The sequence below is a fragment of the Moschus berezovskii genome, chromosome 18 (assembly GCF_049115385.1).
Source record: "Moschus berezovskii isolate FMDL1 chromosome 18, NW_MosBer_1.0, whole genome shotgun sequence".
NCBI lineage: Eukaryota > Metazoa > Chordata > Mammalia > Artiodactyla > Moschidae > Moschus > Moschus berezovskii.
Genome location: NC_142477.1, coordinates 16,800,023 through 16,823,854, shown reverse-complemented (window position 1 = coordinate 16,823,854; position 23,832 = coordinate 16,800,023).

Genomic DNA, 23,832 nt, shown 5'->3' with positions numbered 1-23,832 from the left:
GATGATTGAAAGGCAATATAATGCAAGCAGCAAGATAATACAAGTTGGAGTCCAAAGGGGAAGTCATGTACAGCTTAGAAATTCAACTTTTGTAAATTTGAAGGATTAGAAAAATTACCTTCAGTGTACACAATGTCCTCATTTTATGATATACCTATAAAGAGAAGATGAGTAAAAGAAACAAACTTATAACCCTAATGAAAACTACCCAGAAAATGCCTTTTTTTTTTTTTTCTTTTAGCAGCAGTCATTGGCTCACATTTTGCTAAACTACCTTAGTGAGGAATATGTACCAATGTATTTTTATTTTTTTTAATGTTGGCTGCGCAGGCTCAGTAGTTATACCTTGTGGGTTTAATAGTTTCATGGCATGTGGAATCATAGTTCGCTGAACAGGAATCGAACCCACTTTCCAGTGAAGGCAGATTCTTAACCACTGGGCCACCAGGGAAGTCCCAAGAATCATATTTGTGAAAGCTTGAAAAGTGATTTATTTATTTATCGTAAAACATTTACTAAAGTTTATTGCCAACTTAGATAATTGCATTTTCCATCTTTTGAATTTAAACAACTTTGTTTGGGGTACTAAATTACATGTGATTTTAAAAAGGAATATTACATGAAGTGACTCATATTTGAGCAGTTTTGCTACTTCTCTAAAATTATTCTATATGTGCCCTTTTCAAATGACTGTTTAGAGAAAAGTTCATGAAGCATAACTGTTGATATTTATGTTGAAATTTTTGACAACCCTGTCTGATTGGACATCCCTCTGCCCCTCAAATCTCTGTGTGTCTTTTCCTCAAGAATCCCTAAATCTGTGTAGGTCTCTCTTTAAGATGAGCAAACAGTAAAAATCTTTTGAAAATATCATTAAATATGTTCAAACACATGATGTCCTTTTTATTTCTTTAAATGTACATGTTTATAATCATTTTGTATCAATATTTTAAGACCTAACTAAAGCTATTGATTCATAATTGGTCTCTGGAAGGTTTCAGAAAACTATGCAAGTTTTAATATTTTTAAAGTCCTTTATCATCCCAATGGAGGATTTAGTTATTTACCCTCTTTAGGATTCTATTAATATAATCCATTAAATTGGAACTCTTCCATCTTTCTTTCTTAGTTATTGCTGTTGTTCTGTAGCTAAATCATGTCCAACTCATTGTAATCCCAGGCTTCCCTGTCCTTCACCATATCTGAGAGTTTGCTCAAACTCATGTGCATTGAGTCCGTGGTGTCATACAACCAGCTCATCCTCTGTCACACCTTCTCCTCTTGCCCTCAATGTGTCCCAACATCAGAGTCTTTTCCAATGTGGTGGCTCTTTGAATCAGGTGGCCAATTATTGGCACTTCAGTATCAGTCCTTCCAGTTCACAGTCAGGGTTGATTTCCTTCAGGATTGGCTGGCTTGATCTCCTGTTGTCCAAGGGACTCTCAAGAATCTTCTCCAGCACCACAATTTGAACAATTCTTCAGTTCTCAGCCTTCTTTGTAGTCCAATTCTCACATCTATACACAACTAATGGAAAAGCCATAGTTTTGACTATACAGAATTTTGTCAGCAACGTGATGTCTCTGCTTTTTAATATGGTGTCTACATTGGTCATAGCTTTTCCTCCAAAAAGTAAGTAACTTTTAATTTAATGGCTGAAGTTACCATCTGCAGTGATTCTGGAGCCCCAAAAAATAAAGTCTGTCATTGTTTCCCCATCTATCTGCCATGAAGTGATGGAACCAGATGCAATGATCTTAGTTTTCTGAATGGTGTTTAAGCCAACTTTTTCACTCTCCTCTTTCACTTTCATCAAGTGGCTCTTTAGTTCATCCTCCGTTTCTGCCATAAGGTTGGTGTCATCTGCGTAAGTGAGTTTATTGATACTTCTCCCAGCAATTTTGATTCCAGCTTGTGCTTCATCCAGTCCAGCATTTCTCATGATGTACCTGGCATATAAGTTAAATAAGCAGGGTGACAATATACATTCTTGATAAACTCATTTCCCGATTTGGAACCAGTCTGTTGCTCCATGTCCAGTTCTACCCGTTGCTTCTTGACCTGCATACAGATTTCTCAGGAGGCAGGTCAGGTGGTCTGGTATTCCCATCTCTTTCAGAATTTTCTACAGTTCGTTGTGATCCATAACCGTCAAAGTCTTTGGCATAGTCAATAAAGCAGAAGTAGATGTTTTTCTGGAACTCTCTTGCTTTTTCGATAATCCAACTGATGTTGGCAATTCGATCTCTGGTGCCTCTGCCTTTTCTGAATCCAGCTTAAACATCTGGAAGTTCATGGTTCACATACTATTGAAGCCTGGTTTGGAGAATTTTGAGCACGACTTTACTAGCGTGTGAGATGAGTGCAATTGTGCAGTAGTTTGAACATTCTTTAGCATTGCCTTTCTCTGGGATTGGAATGAAAACTGACATCTTCCAGTCCTGTGGCCAATGCTGAGTTTTCCAAATTTGCTGGCACATTGAGTGCAGCACTTTCACAGCATCATCTTCCAGGATTTGAAATAGCTCAACTGGAATTCCATCACCTCCACTAGCTTTGTCTGTAGTGATGCTTCCTAAGGCCCACTTGACTTCACATTCCAGGATATCTGGCTCTGGGTGAGTGATCACACCATCGTGATTATCTGGGTCATGAAGATCTTTTTTGTACAGTTCTGTGTATTCTTGCCACCTTTTCTTAATATCTTCTGCTTCTGTTAGGTGCATAACATTTCTGTCCTTTATTGTGCCCAACCTTGCATGAAATGTTCCCTTGGTATCTCTAATTTTCTTAAAGATGTCTTCTCTAGTCTTTCCCATTCTACTGTTGTCCTCTCTTTCTTTGCATTGATCACTGAGGGAGACTTTCTTAACTCTCCTTGCTTTTCTTTGGAACTCTGCATTCAACTGGATATATCTTTCCTTTTCTCCTTTGTCTTTCACTTTTCTTCTTTCCTTAGTATTTTGTAAGGCTCCTCAGACTACCATTTTGCCTTTTAACATTTCTTTTTCTTGAGGATGGTCTTGACCATTGCCTCCTATACAATGTCATGAACCTCCGTCCATAGTTCTTCTGGCACTCTGTCTATCAGATCTGATCCCTTGAATCTATTTGTCACTTCCACTGTGTAGTCATAAGGGATTTTATTTAGGTCATATCTAAATGGTCAAGTGGTTTTCCCTACTTTCTTCAATTCAAGTCTGAATTTGGCAATAAGGAGTTCATGATCTGAGCTACAGTCAGCTCCTGGTCTTGTTTTTGCTAACTGTATAGAGCTTCTCCATCTTTGGCTGCAAAGAATGTAATCAATCTGATTTTGGTGTTGACCATCTGGTGTGTCCATGTGTAGAGTCTTCTCTTGTGTTGTTGGAAGAGGGTGTTTGTTATGACCAGTGTGTTCTCTTCGCAAAACTCTGTTAGCCTTTGACCTGCTTCATTCTTTACTCCAAGGCCAAATTTGCCTTGTCTTGTCTTCCTACTTTTGCATTCTAGTCCCCTATAATGAAAAGGACATCTTTTATGGGTGTTAGTTCTAGAAGTTCTTGTAGATCCTCATAGAGCCGTTCAACTTCAGCTTCTTTAGCATTACTGGTCACGGCATAGACTTGGATTACCATGATATTGAATGGTTTGCCTTGGAAAAGAAACAGAGATCATTCTGTCGTTCTTGAGACTGCATCCAAGTACTGAATTTTGGATTCTTTTGTTGACTATGATGGCTACTCCATTTCTTCTAAGGGATTTTTGCCCACAATAGTAGATATAATGGTCATCTGAGTTAAATTCACCCATTCCAGTTCATTTTAGTTTGCTGATTCCTAAAATGTATATGTTTACTCTTGCCATTTCCTGTTTGACCACTTGTAATTTGCCTTGATTCATGAACCTAACATTCCAGGTTTCTATGCAATATTGCTCTTTACAGCATTGGACTTTACTTCCATCACCAGCCACATCCACAAATGGTGTTGTTTTTGCTTTGGCTCCATCTCTTAATTCTGTTTAAGTTATTTCTCCACTGATCTCCAGTAGCATATTGGGCACCTACCGACCTGGGGAGTTCATGTTTCAGTGTTCTATCTTTTTGCCTTTTCATTTTGTTCATGGGGTTCTCAAGCAAGAATACTGAAGTGGTATTAATAAAGGTATCTACCATAATTTTATTCTGTAAATTGCTGCAAGTTTATTCTTTAAGTTATATTTCTGACAGTGCAATATGGTTTTTAAATATCTCATCTAAATTATAGTGTGCAAATGTTCCGATCTATCCCCATGGTTCTGCTAGTGACTAGTTTATATACAATACTGAAGTGTCCTATGCATTTTATTCCCAGACAATCTACCTATAGGGAACATTTAATTGAATAAAAAATATTACAGATGTAATAGTTTCAGATACAAGTCTTTGTGTTTTCAAGATCCCTTAATCCAGGATGTTAATGATATCATCCTTAAATAATTAATGGTACTCATACAAAAATTACCAGATAAAATTAAACAACATTCTCATATGTTCATAATTATAATGACCAAATGTTTGTTAATTAATTACTTTGGTTTACTCAGGGTAAATTAATAATTTTGCTAAATTGATAATTGCATATAATGATGGGGTTAAGAAAATTAAAATGCAATGGTTTGCAACAGTGAAGTTAGAAATGTCAATCAAGCTCACATTCACTGTTTTCTCCCTGATTCTTTTCCACTTTCTCATTGTCCTTTTGTGGCTGTTCCTCCTTGGCACGCCAGGATTTCCTGTACCTCACCATCTCCCGGGGTTTGCCAAGTGTATGTCCTTTGCATCGCTGATGCCATACAACCATCTCCTTCTCTGCTGCCCTCTTCTTTTTCTATCTTCAATCTTTCCAGCATCAGGGTCTTTTCCTTTAACTTAGCATACTATTTAAAAAGTGAAAGTCGCTCAGTTGTGTCCGAATGTTTATGACCCCATGGACCATACAGTCCATGGGATTCTCCAGACCAGAATACTGGAGTGGGTAGCCTTTCCCTTCTCCAGGGGATCTTCCCAACCCGGGATTGAACCCAGGTCTCCCCATTGCAGGCGGATTCTTTACCAGCTGAGCCACAAGGAGAGCCCAAGCCCAAGGAAATGGGTAAAAGTTACATTTATTTGATGAATAATTTCCCAAGTTTTCACTTTGCTCTTTTTTTATATTATAGCATTATGTCTTACTACTCTGTGGACCTTGTGAGCTTGCATTTATTATTTTACTGAATTTATATTTCCAAGTGATTTTCTTTTATGGCTTTTCACAGTCATCTGTTTCAGAATGGCTTTCAAAACTTAAATATCTGCATGTTGTAAAACTCTTGGATTGGAAACTTCACCCCGTGACAACTAAGCGTGTAAATTTGCCACCTCTGTCACCTTATGCCAACTTCATAAGAGACGGAGATTCTGCTTATTTCCATCTCCCACGTCAAAACACTTGTCCTTTCAGGCCTGTGTGTGGCACGGTGGTAACTCAATTTTTTTTCAAAGGTGCAAATCACTGAATTTAGCACATTGTGAGAAGAAATGACCTTGACCATTATGGTCATTTCTCTGGGCTGATTCTTCAGGAAACTGAAGCTGTGAGAATCATCATGAATCATACGGTATCATAAATTGCTTTTAAAATGCTGTAGAGACGCTGTATTTCACTCCTGTGTGATGTTGTATGGGGGGTTATTTCTCTCATTTAAATGACATTCCTGTCTCCATCAACTCCTTGGCATATTCTTCTACATCAAAGACCCCAGATGCTGCATTGAGTAATCCATCACCTAGGTACAAGGAGTTTACGCTCTGGACACCTCAAAACAGTGCCTGGGTTTAATGTAGCCTTTCAAAGACCATCATCTATCACAGTTGGGTTTTCTCTTTCCCATTAAGTTTAATCCAAAACCTTTTACAACGGACTTCCAACCGTGTGAGAAATTGTCTACTTGCCCTAATGTCTTGCTGGTTCACAGGGGTGGAGTCGTTTTGAACCAGTGTCCAGCTTATGACAAAGTCCTTTTCTGTGAGACCTGAATGATCCCTGCAGGGGACTGAATGAATTCTCTGCGTAACATTGGAGTTCATTTGTACAGATTGGTGGGAGGAGAGAAATGTCAGAGTATTTAGACCTTCTCCAGAACTGAGGAGCGGGATGAAAATAAATTTGGTCCACCAGTCAAGGACCTCTATCCTCCTCTGCCTCCTCGCTGAATTTTGTCATCAGGAGTGGTTGCCATGGTTGCCCAGCTTGAAAATTTAAATGCCTCCCCGGCAATGGTCATGCATCTTTGCTTCTTTCCAGGTGTGAAAAGATGCCACAATTCTTCCCCCATCTTTTTAAAAGTTAGATTGTGATTTCTTCCAGGCAGGAAATGTTTTTTCTCCAGCTGCAAATTTCAGAGTGCTCTAAGAAAAAATTTGATTTTCAGGTGAAGTTAGAATATACATGTGCACCTTTGTTACACTGTCCTTTAGAAAGGTGAACTAGTTTGCTTTGGCTGTTTGCAATAGTTGTCTGTTTCCCCACATGGTGACACCCTGATTGATCCATGTGGCCATGTGATTGATTGCTCATCAAGTATGGAAACAGAGAATTGGTGGGACTTATTAAACAGTTCAAGATGATGTTACCTTTTGGAAACCTCTGTTTTATGACTTGATTTCAGGGCATCTAATTCATCTAATTAAAATCTGGTTGAAGTGATCTATATTAACATATATATGTGTGTGTGTATATATATATATATATATATATATTTATATATATTTCTAGGCTGGTCTAAGACAATGATTTGAAAGTAAATTTAGAATATATATCCACATTGTCTTCTGGTCATTGGTTTCAATTGATTTGTAACATCTCCAAATACTAGAGAGACAGCTGTACTTTTCCAAGACCAAAATTTTAGTCGTAATTTGTGAGCTCATTTATAGACATTTCTTAATTCCATGTAGAAAATACCTCATGGTGGGGTGGGAGGTGGCGATTCTCATCAATTTCACCACCCTCTGAATTTCTATCCTACTAACTCATTAAAGATACAAAGAAGTCAATTTTCCAAATGGCTAAGTTTTATTTATGACTTCATTTGTACCATGGGTTGGGTTAACCTTACTCTGAATAATACATTTTATGCAAATAAACTATGTTAAAATAATTTTATATTGACAGAGAGGTTATAAACAGAGCACAGAGAGAGTTCCCACATTCAGCACACTTGGTTCCCTTATTGCTAATTTCTTATATACATTTGTCAGAACTAAGGAAATTACTGGTACATCCTTATTCAATTCCACAGTTTAATCAGATTCATTTCCTCTTCCCTCTATCCTCTTTCTGTCCCATCCACAGTGACACTTATGAGTAATTTCTCCACAGCTTCTGGCCTACAACATTTTCTCAGACTTTCCTTGCTATGGATGATTTTGACAATTTTGAGAGATAGTGGTCTGGCATTCTGTAAGATGTCTCTCAAATTGGGTTTGTCTGAAGTTTGTTAGACTCGAATTTGTGTTTTGCAGGGAGGATGATCATAAAGGTGAAGTCTCTTCTCATCAAATGAATGCTGTTTGCTTGTTTGTTTGAGAGGATATTATGCAATTTGAATATTTTAATCTATAACTCTTGTTCTTTTCAATTTAACACATCTGCATATAGAGGCTATCTGAGGAATGGACTTTGGTAAAATTCATTAAAATAACATTTAGCTTTTTAAATGAAAATTGTTAGTAAAGCCAGTACATGTTTTCTATAGTGCAAAACAATTTATTTGAGATTTTAAAACCCTTTTAAATTGACGCACTAAAGATCTAAAGATACAAAACTTAAGATAATTTCATCATTATTGAACTTCAGTTTACACATTGTTCTGGGGAAATGTAGCATATAAATATATTTAATTATTTATCTGGAAGGATGGGGAGAAAATTTTTCTCAAACTCATTCGAAATTTTCTTATCTGGAGCATGAACATCAGAAGTATCTACGTAGGGGTGAAGAATGTGGAAACATTACTCTGGAGGGGTCATTACATGTTATAGGCAATCCACAGTTTGTACAATTTTTGGTGACCAGTGCTGAATTCCAGTGACCAGAGAACCTTGCAAACAGTTCTCAGAACAAATATGTATAGGTTGTAATCAGCCTGGTATTTTATGCAAAGCAAGGAACACAAGTATTTATTTTTAAAAAATATTTTATTTAGTTTTGTATTTTAATTTTCAAGAGTAGGTTTCAGGATGATATTGAAAAATGTAGATGTAAATTTAGCTATAAAGTATCTAATGATTGTAATGTATATTAAATAGAGGTGTGGATTACAGATAAGATTTTGGAATTTGTCAGTATATATATATATGATACTTAAAGCTATGAGGATAGGTAACATCACAAGAGTGAATATAGAAATATTTGATACAATGCCTGAGGGAAGTACATCGGGAAGTCTAATATAAGCCTTAGTTGGAATACTTCTAACACAGATCATATAATATTAAAACCCCATAAGTAAATTTATATGTAGTAACTTTACATTAACTGTGGGTGCCTTTACTTGTAGCAGAGAGAATGAATTAAAAAATACTTTAGAAGAATGTTTAAAATGTTAGACTTAAGAAACATAAGAGTATCCTCAGAAACAAAATAGCATGAATATGAAATGCTTTCAGGTTATTACAAAGGCCCTTCTGTTGTCTTTACAAATAAATTACATAGTCATTTAATACATTTGAAAACAGATACATCCATTTATATTCACTATTAGAAGGAAAATACATTATTAAAAACATTTAAAGTGCAAACTTTTTGGAGTTACAGATCACAATCATTAGTATCATTCATTTAAGCTCAAATCCCTTAAAATGCATCTTTGTATAAATAACTTTTTGTGACAGTTTAACAATAGCAAGAAGGATAGACATTCATTTTGTCTTATTATATTACCATTTCAGTTTAGAGTGAAACTGAGCATATCCAATAGCCAATTAAGACAGATCAGAGAACTACTTAACTGATGCTTAAAATCAGAGGTTTTAAAATGGACCCCAGTCTACTGTTACTAGTTCTGAAAGTGAAAATGTTAGTTGCTCAGTTGTGTCCAACTCTTTGCTACCCCATGGACTGTAACCCCCAGGCTCCACTATCCAAGGAATTCTCCAGAAAAGAATACTGGAGTGGGGTACTATTCCATTCTCCAGGGGTGCTTCTCAACCCAGGGATTGAACCTGGATGTCCTGCACTGCAGGTGAATTTTTCACTGTCTGAGTCACCATGGAAGTTCTGAGGATAACAGAAAAAATAACTTCCTTCATAGAAGCTGTATGATAGCAAGAAAATGTACTATGACAGAAAATGTATATGTGTTTGAGAAACATCCCTCCAAGCATTTTACGATAAAAATTTATTTTAACTGATGCGTTGTGCAACATAAAACTCTACTCAAACATAGTCATTTGAACATCTATTGCTTAATGCTTTCAATTTAACTGAGAAGACAACTATTTCTTAAAGATTCATTTTCTTTGCAGATATGCAAAATGACTTAGTTCAGCAAATCATCTTGTCAGGAAAAAATATAAAAATCAATGTGTCACAAGCATGTAGACTAGATCATGAAATTTAATTTGTTATTTAAAAATAGTCACGTTGTGTGGCAAAATATGTAAATTATAAAAACTCTATTTTAAAAAATATATGATTGTTTTGATAAAATCTGTGTATCGAGAGTTAGTTTTATGGTGTTTCTTTTTAAGAGTTTTAAAATGTAATTTTTATCCACTCTTTAGTTCTTCTGTGGCAATATTTGTGATCCAGGACTCAAGAGAGTTAATGCAATTTCCCCTAAGAAGTAGGCAATTTTCTAAGAAGGCTAATAAATTTGAACTTTCCTATTAGCATATTAGCTATCTACTTGCTAAACAAAAGCATTAATAATTGGATATGGAATAGTAAAATCCTTTAGAAATCATTCTGAGTTTGTAAAACAGCTTTAAATATTTTATTATTGTCGTTTGGCTAATTTCTTGCTATATATAGATAATTAGTGTATAATAAAATATTTACATATGTGTGACCTACATTTTAAGAAACATGCTTTCCAATTCTTAGATGTTCTAAAAGAATTAAGTATTTATATGTTATTTTCTTTTATATGTTATATGTATTGTTTCTTTTTCTAGTAAATATAAACCAGCACACTACATTGAAGAGTAGCAAATAACTCAGTTGGTTTAGGGGTTGACTCAACTGTGTATAATTGAAATGTTCCTTATATTTACCCTGATGGTCAAAATGCAGCAGAAAGATAGAAAACCATGATTACACAAATACACATGCCCAAAGTACTCAGATTATTTTATTATTTATTATTACAAATAATCACAGATAATTACCTATCTTCCTGATGAACTGGAGACTATTTCATTGATTTACTTTATCTTTTTCCGGTACCTCCATTAACAGTCCACTAATAGTGAAAGCCTCAACAGGTTAAACACACAAACAAAGAAATAGCACTAGCACGTTCACAGAGATTTTTTTTTTTTTTTTTTTGCTGGATTTCCAGTCTTGGCAACCATTTTTAGCTCCTCTGAACTATTTCAATAAACAGCACTGAATAACCTGGGGGTGCATGCTATCATTGATATTATGCATTTCACAAAGGAGTTCAGACCGTGAGATCGTCATTGTTCTTTGATGTTGCCTGAACAGCAACATCTGATGCATTTCAGGCCATGACATAACTGCCTAGGAAACAGGTCATTGTCTCACAAGTTCTAGATGCCAATCAACAATGATATGCTTATATGTTTTTTTTTTCCTTATTATTGGCTATGCTATTCTAATTTCATCTTTGTCGGAGAAGAGCTGTCAAACTTCTCCAATATTTTGAAGCACAAAGAACTCCATGGGGAACAATGATTTTGCAGAAATAAAGAGGCTGAATAAAAATGTTTCAGCTGAGGTCCTGATAAGAAATTATACAAATTCTTAGTGATTTCATTAAAATATTTAAATGTATAATATGTAAATTAACTATTAAAATATTTATATTAAATACTTTAACTGATATAGGAATAAAATATTAAAGACAATTTCTAATGTCCCTAAATATTACCAAAATATTTTACTCTAATTATACTGATAGCAAGTTATGTGTTACTTTAGTTGTATCCATTCATAAGATAAGTATCTTCAAGTGTCACTGATATTGTATAATACATTATGCAAACAACTCTGTATTAATAAAGGTATGAATTATTATAATAAAAGAAACCAAAACACAGTGATTAATACACAGTCAAGACAAAAAGTTTACGAATATCCCCTATTCACACAACAGAAATTCCAACTTTCTAACTATACCCATCTGCTAAGGGACTTGGGATTTTTGACATGGCTCATGGGCTTCTTAAGCAAACTGAACTGCTAAGGTGCTGGTGTCTATCTACCAAATTTCAGTTTATGAATATTAAATTAACACTACCCAGGAAGTTGCTAGTAAACATCCCTAATGTCATTAATGCTTAAAATTAATTGTCACAGAAAAGCAAGCATCAACTGATGATTCCTGTTTGTTCTTTACTTCTTCCTTATAAAGAATTCAAGCTTTTACTGCCCCAAAAACTTTCAGAGTGTATGTGCTTTTTAAATCCTTTCTTCTTTCTATGAAAAGAAAAACAAATCATTTGTTTTAAAGATCACCAAAAATGAGAGAACTGGGTTTAACAAACCATCAAGCTCAATTAGAAAAGAGGAGGAAGAAAAACATTCTGGTAAATAAGGCATAGCCATAGAGGGACTGAGTAGATGTGGTACAGACCAGACAGTGGATTGAGGAAGCAGAAGAAAGGCAATTTAATAGACAGTGATCCCTAAAACAGGAGACCTTTTTGAAAATGTTCATCAAAAGGGGGAGAGTATGTTATAGTCTGAATGTTTATTCCCCTCTAAAATTCATATGTTGAAATCCTAACCTCTGAGATGACATTATGAAATGCGGCCTTGGAACAGTGGTTAAACCATGAGTGTGGAGCCCTCAAGAATGGGATTAGTGCCCTTATAAAGGAGCCCTAGATAACTTGCTAGCTCTTCAGCTCTGTCAGGACACAAGAAGAGGTCAGGAGTATGCAATAAGGAGAAAGGCTTTTAGCAGCCCCTGACCATGCTGACTTCATGATCTTGGACTTTCCAGCATCCCCAACTGTGGGAAATAAACCTCTGTTGTTTATAAAGTGCCATTCTCTGGCACTTTGTTATAGCAGCCCCAGTAGACTGATGAAAAGAGTCCTGTGTCTGAGAAGATAGAAAGTGGACTTGACCCTGCCATGGGCCAAGACAAGTAACTTGTTTTTGCAGTAAAGAGTTACATGGAGTATTAATCACTGCAGGACACCATGACATCATCTCCACTTGCACGATAATCTCCTAGTACTTGTACGTAAATCAAATGCCGGTTTATTTTCTGCCCCCGTCAGCACCTGACACCTTTTGCAGTAACTCAGAATCCTGGGAGGGACTTTCCTCTCAGTGGTTAAGAATCTGCAATTCTAATGCAAGGGGCACATGTTGGATCCCTAGTCAGGAACTAAGATCCTACATACTGGTGGTATGGCCAAAAATTTTTAAAATATGGGGCTTCCTCACTGGCTTAGCACTAAATCACCAGCCTGCCAATGCAGGAGAACTGGGTTAGATCCCTGGGTCAGGAAGATCCCCTGGAGAAGGAAATACTCCAGTAGTTTTGCCTGGAAAATCCTGTGGAGAGAGGAGCTGAGTGGGTGAAAAGTCCATGGGTCACAAAAGAGTAGGACATAACTTAGTGACTAAACAGCAACAGTTTTCGGCATGTCAGAATATCATTTGCTGTTTATACACTCTGAAAGGTGAATGCTATTCCCAGGCTATTCCATAAACCAAAGTAGTCCCTCTGAACAGCTGGTGATATTTTTGAGAGTAAGTGGGGCTTCCCTGGTGGCTCAGACGGTAAAGCGAACCATGGGTTCGCTCCCTGGGTTGGGAAGATTCCCTGGAGAAGGGAAAGATTACCCACTCTAGTATACTTGCCTGGAGAATTTCATGGCCAGAGGAGCCTGGGCAGGCTAAAGTCCATGGGGTCACAAAGATTCAGACACAACTGAGCGACTAGAACTTTAATATGGCTCAATAGGTGCTATGGACAGAACAACCTAAGAAACTTGTGCTGTGAAGGGATAACTATATTACCAATATATAGAAAGGGGCAGCCTCTGAAGGACTTCCACCTCCGTCAGTAAGTCAGGACCACGCAGAGGAGAAATTTTTGTACACTTTGCATGACTAATGAACTCTTTGTTCTCCACGCTCATTCTTAGGTGCCACACATCAATCTTAGCTGTTAATTTCTCTAAGAATTTTACAGACAGATGATAAAAGCTAGGTTGACCCATACGTGTTCTTCCTCAGGAAGATAATTAAAATACACATATGTCTTAGAATCATTGCTGCTAAACTGTTCAATCGAAGCCTTATTTTACACACTCTTGATGACATAATAAAACAAGATCTTTAGGCATTTTTCTATTCACCTCAAAATAGGAATATTAGCTGATTAACAATGGATTAGATGTAGCTCTGAATTTTAAATGCTTGCTTATCTATTTTTCTTTGATATCTGCAACAAAATCCATAACTCTGAGAATTTGAAAGACTAATTGCAATCTTCAATAGCTAAGCAATTATTTAATTATATTTTGTATCAAATTACTTGCATTATCTTTAATCAACTAAATATATGTGACACATAGTCTATATTAATTTTCAAAGAAAGCATAGCTCAAAATTATTTTTTAAATTTTATCTTAATATATAATGAGGTAACATGGAATGAAAAAAAAAAGAAAAATTTTTTCCCTTAAAACAGAAAAGCCTATTTCTCTCTTTCTGTAAGTATAGGAGGAAAGTTCAGCCTGATTAATTTAAAAAAATTAAAAAGTTGCATATAGTTCTCAACTCAGTATGATTCATCATCTAAATTTTAATTCCTTCCACTCAGGCCAGATGTGAGGTTTATAATTTAGCATGAATTAACATTCATGCGATTTTAACAAATTCAGCACAAAATCTAATGCACACTTCCCTCACTATAACATTTATCAGGCATATCAACAATCTCTCTTCTCTTATTATATAGTAAGAACAGTTGGGCTGAATTCTACTTTTCATTTGGCCACTGATTAAACATATTGTAGCATTTAACAATTTGGAGCCATTAAAATAATAAATATATCTATATAAGCAGATATGAAATTATGTACAGGATACAGTCTTTAGTAATTATAGTAAGTTCAAAAGCAGAATCTATGTATCCATCTGCCTATAATTTTATTTTAATGAGAACAAAAAAAAAATCAGGATATGTTCTTATCTTGAGTGAGAAAGGCAAAGGGAGAAAGAGACAAAGTTTTTACTTCAAAAACAAACTTTTTAGGCTCATCTCAGTTGGCTCTGTTTTAGAGTTAAAGCTGCTGGACCCAGGCTCTGGCTTGGGTTCATGCCTGTGCCAAATGAGTTCATGGACAGTGTACTAATATCCTTTTGCTGTTCTTCCAAATTTTCATGAATTTATTGGCTTAAAACAATGCAAATTTATAATGTTTTGGTTCTAGAGATGAGAAGGTCAATCTTTAAGGTGCTGACTGGGCTTCATTCTTTCTGGAGTCTCTTAGGGGAAAACCGTTTTCTTGGTTTTTTCCTGATTTCACATTCCTAGGCGAGTCACTTCGTCCTCCCATCTTGCCAATGTCTGCTTTCGTCACCATATTTCTCATTTCTCATCTCTGCCTGTCCTGCTTTCTTCTTGTAAAAACTATAGTGATTAGATAGGTAAATCCAGATAATCCAGGATCATCTTCCCGTCTTAAAATACTTCATCAGACCTTCAAAGTCTCTTTCATCATATAAGGTAACATAATGGTTACATGTTCAGGAGATTAGGATAAGTACTCTTGCCTAGAAAATCCCATGGATGGAGGAAACTGGTAGGCTGCAGTCCATTGGGTCGCTAAGGGTCAAACACGACTGAGCGGCTTCACTTTCACTTTTCACTTTCACACATTGGAGAAGGAAATGGCAGCCCACTCCAGTGTTCTTGCCTGGAGAATCCCAGGGATGGGGGAGCCTGGTGGGCTTCTGTCTATGGGGTCACACAGAGTCAGACACTACTAAAGTGACTTAGCAGAAGCAGCAGCAGCAGCAGCATGACAATAATTTAAATATATTTTATTTGGGACATCGTAAATAGGCTTACTTACTGCAACAGTCCAGGCTACCTGTAAATTCAGTTCCCTGGGAGAATGACCAAAGTGCAACAAGCAAGCCAAGCCAGGTGAGTTATTTTAGAGCGTTGGTTCATATTTCCTACAGTGACATTCTGTTGGCCAAAGGAAGTCACATGGCTCAGCACAACATCAATGTTGGGGGCAGCTACTCTTGGCGTAGCTCAGTTCAGTTCAGTTCAGTCGCTCAATCGTGTCCGACTCTCAGCGACCCCATGGACTTTAGCCTACCAGGCTCCTCAGTCCATGGAATTTTTCAGGCAAGAGTACTGGAGTGGGTTGCCATTTCCTTCTCCAGGGGATCTTCCCAACCCAGGGACCGAACCCAGGTCTCCTGAACTGCAAGCAGACACTTTACTGTCTGAGCCAAACTCTTGGCATAGATATATATATATATATGTATATGTATATATATATATATATATAGAGAGAGAGAGAGAGAGAGAGTGAAATAACCTATTAAAAATACACATACTATTGTCTAAGTTTGTTTTGTAGTTTGGAACAAAATTTTCTCATAATATAAATATTCAGAAAATAAACCAACATTTTGATTCTGCTCAAATTTCTGTTTTAGGGACAGATTCACTTTCTTACAGGTAATATTTGTGGGGAAATATCATTACCTTCTGTTTATGACTTTCTTTTAATTGAGATGCATCCTCATTTATGGAGGAAGAGGTTGAAATAAAGAAGCAAGAAATAAGTAGCCTGCAAAAAAGGTAATAAACTGCAGATGAAACCAATACAATATTGTAAAGTAATTAGCCTCCAATTAAAATTAAAAAAAGAAAAAAAAAACAATTAAGGGATAATTTAGAAGTGTATCTAAATCACACTTTGCCAGTTTAAAAACTGACTCAACTAAATTCACCTTTTCCACAATCATATTTTTGTTTCTTTTCTTTTACCTGAGAGTTCCTTAACTAAAAATATCAAATATAATTTCACTCCAAGAAAAAAAAAAAAATAAGCCTACCCTATACCAATCAGTTTGGTAAGGTTGGAGCAGACAAGCCTATCAAAGTGTATTTTGGTATCCGTGGGAAGACTGTCATGTTCTCTGTTTCCTTCCTGGGCAATGCACTATAAATGCGCCAAAAGCAGGAACAGCATTAATTCAGTGTATGGACTACTTTGGCTGCCTGATGTCAAGAGTTGACTCACTGGAAAAGACCCTTATGCTGGGAAAGATTGAAGGCAGGTGGACAAGGGGACGACAGAGGGTGAGATTTTTAAATAGAATCACTGACTCAATGGACATGAGTTTGAGCAAAAACTCCAGTAGATAGTGAAGGATAGGAAGCCTGGCATGCTGCAGTCCATGGGATCACAGAGTCGACACCACTGAGCTGCTGAACAACAGCAACACAGGCATCGGAAGAGGCTTCTCCTGTTTCTCCCTGAAATTGTCCTTATAGAAGCCCATCTTATTAAGAAGCATCTCCCAGTATTGTTTTAGTAGCATTTATAGGGATTCCTTTCAAAATTCTTAAAGAGATGGGAATGCCAGACCACCTGACCTGCCTCCTGAGAAACCTGTATGCAGGTCAAGAAGCAACAGTTGGAACTGGACATGGAACAGACTGATTCCAAATCGGGAAAGAAGTATGTCAAGGCTGTATATAGTCACCATGCTTATTCAACTTAAATTCTGAGTACATCATGCAAAATGCTGGGCTGGATGAAGCACAAGCTGGAATCAAGATTTCTGGGAGTAATATCAATAACCTCAGATATGCAAATGACTTCAACCTTATGACAGAAAGTAAAGAGGAACTAAAGAGACTCTTGATGTAGGTGAAAGAGGAGAGTGAAAAAGCTGGCTTAAAACTCAACATTCAGAAAATGAAGATCATGGCATTAGGTCCCATCACTTCATGGCAAAAGATGGGGAAACGGTGGAAACAGAGATTATTTTTGGGGGCTCCACAATCACTGCAGATGGTGATTGCAGCTAATAAATTAAAAGACGCTTGCTCCTTGGAGAAAAGTTATGACCAACCTAGACAGCTTATTAAATAGCAAAGACATTACTTGGCCAACAAAGGTCTGTCTAGTCAAAGCTATGGTTTTTCCAGTAGTCATCTATGGATGCGAAAGTTGGACTAGAAAGAAAGCTGAGTTCCGAAGAGTTGATACTTTTGAACTGAGGTGTTGGAGAAGACTCTTGAGAGTCCCTTGGGCAGCAAGGAGATTCAACCAGTCCATCTTAAAGGAAATCAGTCTTGAATATTCATTGGAAGGACTGATGCTGAAACTGAAACTCCAATACTTTGGCCACCTGATGCAAAGAACTGATTCATTGGAAAAGACCCTGATGCTGGTAAAGATTGAAGGCAGGAAGAGAAGGGGACAACAGAGGATGAGATGGTTGGATAGCATCACGGACTCAATGGACATGAATTTGAGTAAACTCTGGGAGTTGGTGATGGACAGGGAGGCCTGGTGTGCTAAGAGTCGGACATGACTGAGCAACTGAACTGACTGATAGGGCTTCCCAGTTGGAGCTGGTAGTAAAGAATTCTGTCAGTGCAGAAGACAAGAGATGCATGTTCAATCCCTGGGTTAGGAAGATCTTCTGGAGAGAGGAATGGCAACTCATTCCAGTATTCACAACCCCATAGACAGAGGAGCCTCGTGCGCCATAGTCCATAGAGTTGCAAAGAGTGGGACATGACTGAAGGGACGTAGTAAGCATGAACAGCATTTAAAGAGTCTAGCACTGAAACTCAGAGTGATGTGTTATTTTATGAAGGTCACAAAGAGATTATTATTAATTTTTTTTGCATTATATTTATATTTGGCTGTGCTGGGTCTTTGGAGCTCTCAGGACTTTTCTCTAGTTGTGGCAAGTGGGGGCTGTTATCTAGTTGTGGTGGGCTGTCTTCTTACTGCAGTTTCTTCTCTTCTTGTTCAGCACGGGTTCTAGGGAATATGGACTTCACTAGTTATGGTGCATGGGATCAGTAGTTGCAGCTCCCATGCTCTAGAGCACAGGCTCAGTACTTGTGGCACAAGGGCTTCGTTGTTTCACGGCATGTGGGGTCTTTGCAGACTAGGGCTCAAACTAAGGTACTTTGCATTGCAAAGAAGATTCTTTACCACTAAGTCAAAAGGGAAACCCAGAGATTATGTTTTAAGATGAAATGGAGCCATTTTATGAAAAGCCAGGCAGCATACAGTCTCAGGGAGCCTGAGAAATTAATATGCATCTGATACACTATGGCATTCTCCGTTACATGCATTTGAAGATTTTTGCTCATTATAAAGAAACGAAGCAACAGGACTTCCCCAGAGTAGAGTAGCCAAACTCATTTTCAGAAAGGTCATCTTGATGTAGTAACAGCTGTACACTGAAATATATTTTTACCCAGGCTTATCTTTGGGTTCTTAGAATGTAGATTTTCACAGTATCATTCTGCTTGTGGAATGATACATCCAGCGCTTAACTAGAGTCAAAATTGCTGCTCGTTTCTGCTGTTATGTTCCCACTGGGGTCTTTCATGGGAATATCACTTTGTGTCTTTCCATTGCATTTTAAACATTTCATGTCCAAAATTGCATCTGGTATTTCATTTTTGAATAGGGAGGTGGTATTACTAAAATTAAGAGTAAGTTTCCCAACATTCAGATCTATAAAGCAGAAATCAGTTTGAGCAATGTTGTTAAATTAAGAAAAATTCAAAATAATGTATAAAATCTGCTTTGAAGTAAAACATATTTGTCAATATAAAATATTTCACTATGTCATAAGCAAGTTTCAAAAAATAGAAAATTATTGACATCACATATGAGATAGTCTCTAACTAGAAGTCCTATGTACTTCTGGTATTTATTATCTATTTATAAATAGAATTACTATAACAACATAAATGACACACTCACCAGACTCACCTTAATTGTAGGCAATTTCCCCTTAACACAATATTGGCAGAATTATAGATTGTACATCACTGTTTGATACATCACTGCTTGGTACATCACAGTTTTATCTGTCACTCACTCAAGCTATCTTCTGCAAGTATAAATTTAAATTTAGCTGCTGTAAAATTTAGTTAAGTATGGTTTAGTCCAAAAGGAATAAATCATCCTTCTTTGACTCTGCATTCTAATAATAACTGGTCTGCATGTTTGTTTAACTCTCTAAGATAAAGCAACATCAGCTTTAATTAAATTTTATTATATATATATGCTTTATATTTTGTTATATATAATTATATAATAAATATACTCAAATTATTGAAAGAACAAACGGCAAAACTAAATTATACAAAATATATAAATTGTTTACCTTCTCAGGTGATCACATTCATGCTATTTGTAATTAAATTATATTAAGTATAATCATTTTTATTCATTTTATTTAAAAAGGAGACCTATTTACCTATATAGAAGAAAGAATTGATCTTTTAAATTCTCTTGATATTTTTAAGAATAGTAGAGACAGAAGAGTGTGTATAGATGGTTAAACTCTAGTGGATAAGGGAAAAGAAAGTTCAAATTAATGACTAAAGAACATTTTATAAATAACATTAAACCAAAATTTAAAATATCATTTGTATCTCAGAAATTTCAAACCATGATGAAAACATAGGTTGATTTTAGAGTTTGAAGTTATCTTTCAAATATAAATAAACATGTAAATGAGAGTGTGTCCAAGCATTTTTTTGAAAGTATTGTTCTCACTTTTGTGTGTGTGTGTTTGGGTGTGCATGTTAACTGTTCAGTTCAGTTCAGTTCAGTCGCTCAGTCGTGTCCGACTCTCCGCGACCCCATGAATCACAGCACGCCAGGCCTCCCTGTCCATCACCAACTCCCGGAGTACACTCAAACTCATGTCCACAGAATCGGTGACGCCATCCAGCCATCTCATTCTCGGTCGTCCCCTTCTCCTCCCGCCCCCAACCTTTCCCAGCATTAGAGTCTTTTCCAGTGAGTCAACTCGTTGCATGAGGTGGCCAAAGAATCACCATTTTAGAGACCACATGTCTCTTGAGTCTGCTTGAAAAGAGACTGGCACATTAAAATATTCTATATTGGAATAAAGTAGCTTATGTCAACTAGGGGAAGTCTTCTGAGCTCAACCTACAATTTTCATACTGTTCATGGGGTTCTCAGTATGAAAATTCAAAAAAAATTGAAAGTGAAGCTGAAAAGGACAATTTTCCATTTTATTAAAATAAAACCTTAAAAAACTGACTCAAAAGCCATTAGAAAATACAAATAGAACTGTAATTATATAAGAAATTAATATATCTGTAACTTTTTAAGAAGTTAAATTTTGTGTTCACTAGAATATATGACAGTGAAAATACAGTCCAAAAAACAAATTCTATATTAAGGGAGAACACAGGAAGATTTAGACTTCATTGTCATTCATTACATAACTAAACTTTGTCTACTGAAGTTTGAAAGTAAATGATAGTAAATTAACTTAAAAATAACTATTTGAATTTTCCCTCTTTCTCAGCTCATTTAAAGTAATAGCAAGAGTTTCAGATTATAAACTACTGGTTTTTTTTCCCTGCAATATTTATCTTCTATCTAGAAGTTCTGCATCTAGGAAATTAAAGTGATTATTTGAAGATTTTTCAAAAGAAAATATGAATCTGATTAAAAACAGCATTGTCATATTTATTGGACTGGTTTCTTTTACATGTATTTAGGGATAAGTTGAAATTTTTAGCATTAAAATAATAAAGTTCATTCTAAAGACATGAATATTTCAAAAATTCTTATAGGATCTAAATCAAGTTAAAGTAGGAAGATGCATAGGGTCTATGAGTGAGGTCACTCTAAGGGTGAGTGAGTGTTGGGCAGAAGTGAGAGGGAAACAGGGAATTTGGGGAATATGACGCACACGTTCTGCTCCCTGTCTCCTTTTCTGGCAACCACGTGATGTCAGATTCCTAGAGCCAAGTGGTTACCAAGACCCGGGCATCTAGGTGTCAGTGAAGCTATGGTCTTTCTCTGGATTCCACTGAGGGGGATTTGTCCACAATTTTCACTTCATGGATCTAAAGAAATCCTGAATGACCAGGTCAGAAAGGGGTCGATAATGAACAGATTGGTGATTCAAGTTTGATAGATAATAACCTCATGCCCACAAACTTTCAAAATATCATGTGTGCTAGGGGCTTATGAACTGAAATACTAAGAATGTGATCATCAAGCTGAAATTTTTCTGTTTTTGGAGCTGGAAGAGAACCATCAGACCAGAGAAGAAAGATCTTTTGCCCAAGTCACATGACCTGCCACAGTTTAGATCTCATTGCCATGGTAATAAAGACAGCATTTCTGAAATTTTGTTCTATAAATTCACTTACAATCAGATCTTAGTTTATTTATTTTAAAGAAATACAAACAAAAAATTGGAGACTCAACTAAGGGAATACAGAATACAGGGAAGGGACTATCAGCCAGAGTATTTGAAATTCAGAAACAGGAAACAGCCCTGTCAGTGGAAATTTATGAAACCTTTAGTTAAATAGTTAGAGCACGTCTTGGCTTTTGTGAATAATAGTGCAAGGAACACAATGTGTAAATATATCTTTGAGATCGTGATTTCATTTCCTTTGGATGTATACCCAGAAATGGAATTAGTGAATCATGTGGTAGGATTTGTGTGCTTTGAGGAACCTCCATACTGTTTTCCATAGTGTTCATAAATTTACATTACTAACAAATGAGCGCAAAAAATAGTATGTAGTTTAGAATAACAGCATATTTACAATTAACTTAAAATAGGTTGAAATAAGAGGGAAGTAAAGATAAACAAAATCACTGCAGATGGTGACTGCAGTCATGAAATTAAAGGACGCTACTCCTTGGAAGGAAAGTTATGACCAACCTAGATAGCATATTAAAAAGCAGAGACATTACTTTGCCAACCAAGGTCCGTCTAGTCAAGGCTATGGTTTTGCCAGTGGTCATGTACGGATGTGAGAATTGGACAGTGAAGAAAGCTGATCGCCGAAGAGCTGATGTTTTTGAACTGTGGTGTTGGAGAAGACTCTTGAGAGTCACTTGGACTGCAAGGAGATCCAACCAGTCCATCCTAAAGGAGATCAGTCCTGGGTGTTCATTGGAAGGACTGATGCTAAAGCTGAAACTGCAATACTTTGGCCACCTCATGCGACGAGTTGACTCACTGGAAAAGACTCTGATGCTGGGAGGGGTTGGGGGCGGGAGGTGACGGGGACTACAGAGAATGAGATGGCTGGATGGCATCACCGACTCTGTGGACATGAGTTTGAGTGAACTCCGGGAGTTGGTGATGGACAGGGAGGCCTGGCGTTCTGTGATTCATGGGGTCGCTATTGGGGACCTGCCTCGATATGGACCCAGGGTATCCTCGGGATGAACGGCGTCGGCGTCAGCGAGAGAGAGAGAGAGAGAGAGAGAGAGACAGGGGCTGATGATTCCTTGGTTTATGCAGGAAACCAGTAAAACCCCAGCACGGGGTTTGCTCTGTTTACGTAGGCCGTAGGCGCCCTCTTGAATCACTGGAGGCACCCCACCAGGGCACCCCCTCGAGTGGGTCTTAGTAGCTCAGGCAGATAAGTAAACGAAGAGGGCCCAGCACTCCAAGGATCTCAACTGGATAAAGGAGAATAGAGAAAAGGAGAAAAAACAACACGGGGAGACCAAGCTTCTGTGAGCAAGGCCCAAAACTTTATTTTCCAGTGCTGCTTTTATACCCTAAGTTGTGCACATAAAAATAGAGAAAGGGAGGTATAGAGTCATGCCAAAATCATGCGGGGTCAGCAATCTTGACCCTTATCTGGATCAGGGCTTATTTTTGTATGTCTCATGATATACAAAAGTTTTAGGTGGTTTACATCATCTTCTGGCCAGGAGGCCTGCTAACAGTTTATGACCCTCTCTCCTAACAAAGGTTAGTCAGCTAGAAAAAGGCTTATATTCTTTCAAGGTGATTTTCCTAAAGTCAGGTGCTATTCTCCAAAGACACATGACAAGGTTACATTCCTATAAGGCAAGGGTGTAGTGAGCTACAAGAAAAGAATTTATTAACTTAAGATCTGATGTGGTTAAATCAAAGGCTACTACTTATTTTCTCTATATGTGATTAATATATTTCCAAGGATACAATAGATAGAAAATATGGAAACTTTGCAGCAAGCATTGATTCGACAATGAAATCTTTTTTAGTACTATTCTAATGATTTTAACTTCTTCAACAAATTCCTGTATTTTAGAATATTAGGCTTTCTGTCCTTGCATGACTGGGAGGCTGTAAACAGTCACATTCGTAGTTGTAAGAGCCCGGACAAACTTGTCAGGCAAGTTAGAAAGCTATCAGAAGGGCTTGGATTGGAACACTTCTATTAAGCCGAGGAGAACTTTTTAACTACAGCTCTGAATTAATGTTTTCAGAGAAAGGTGGTTGAGGGGAAGCCCCCGTAAGTATTAGAGGACTTGGTAAGAGGCGTAAGATAGTAAGGCAGTCAGACTCCGGTTTTCTTTGGGGTAGATGCTCGGGTAAGTCCAGG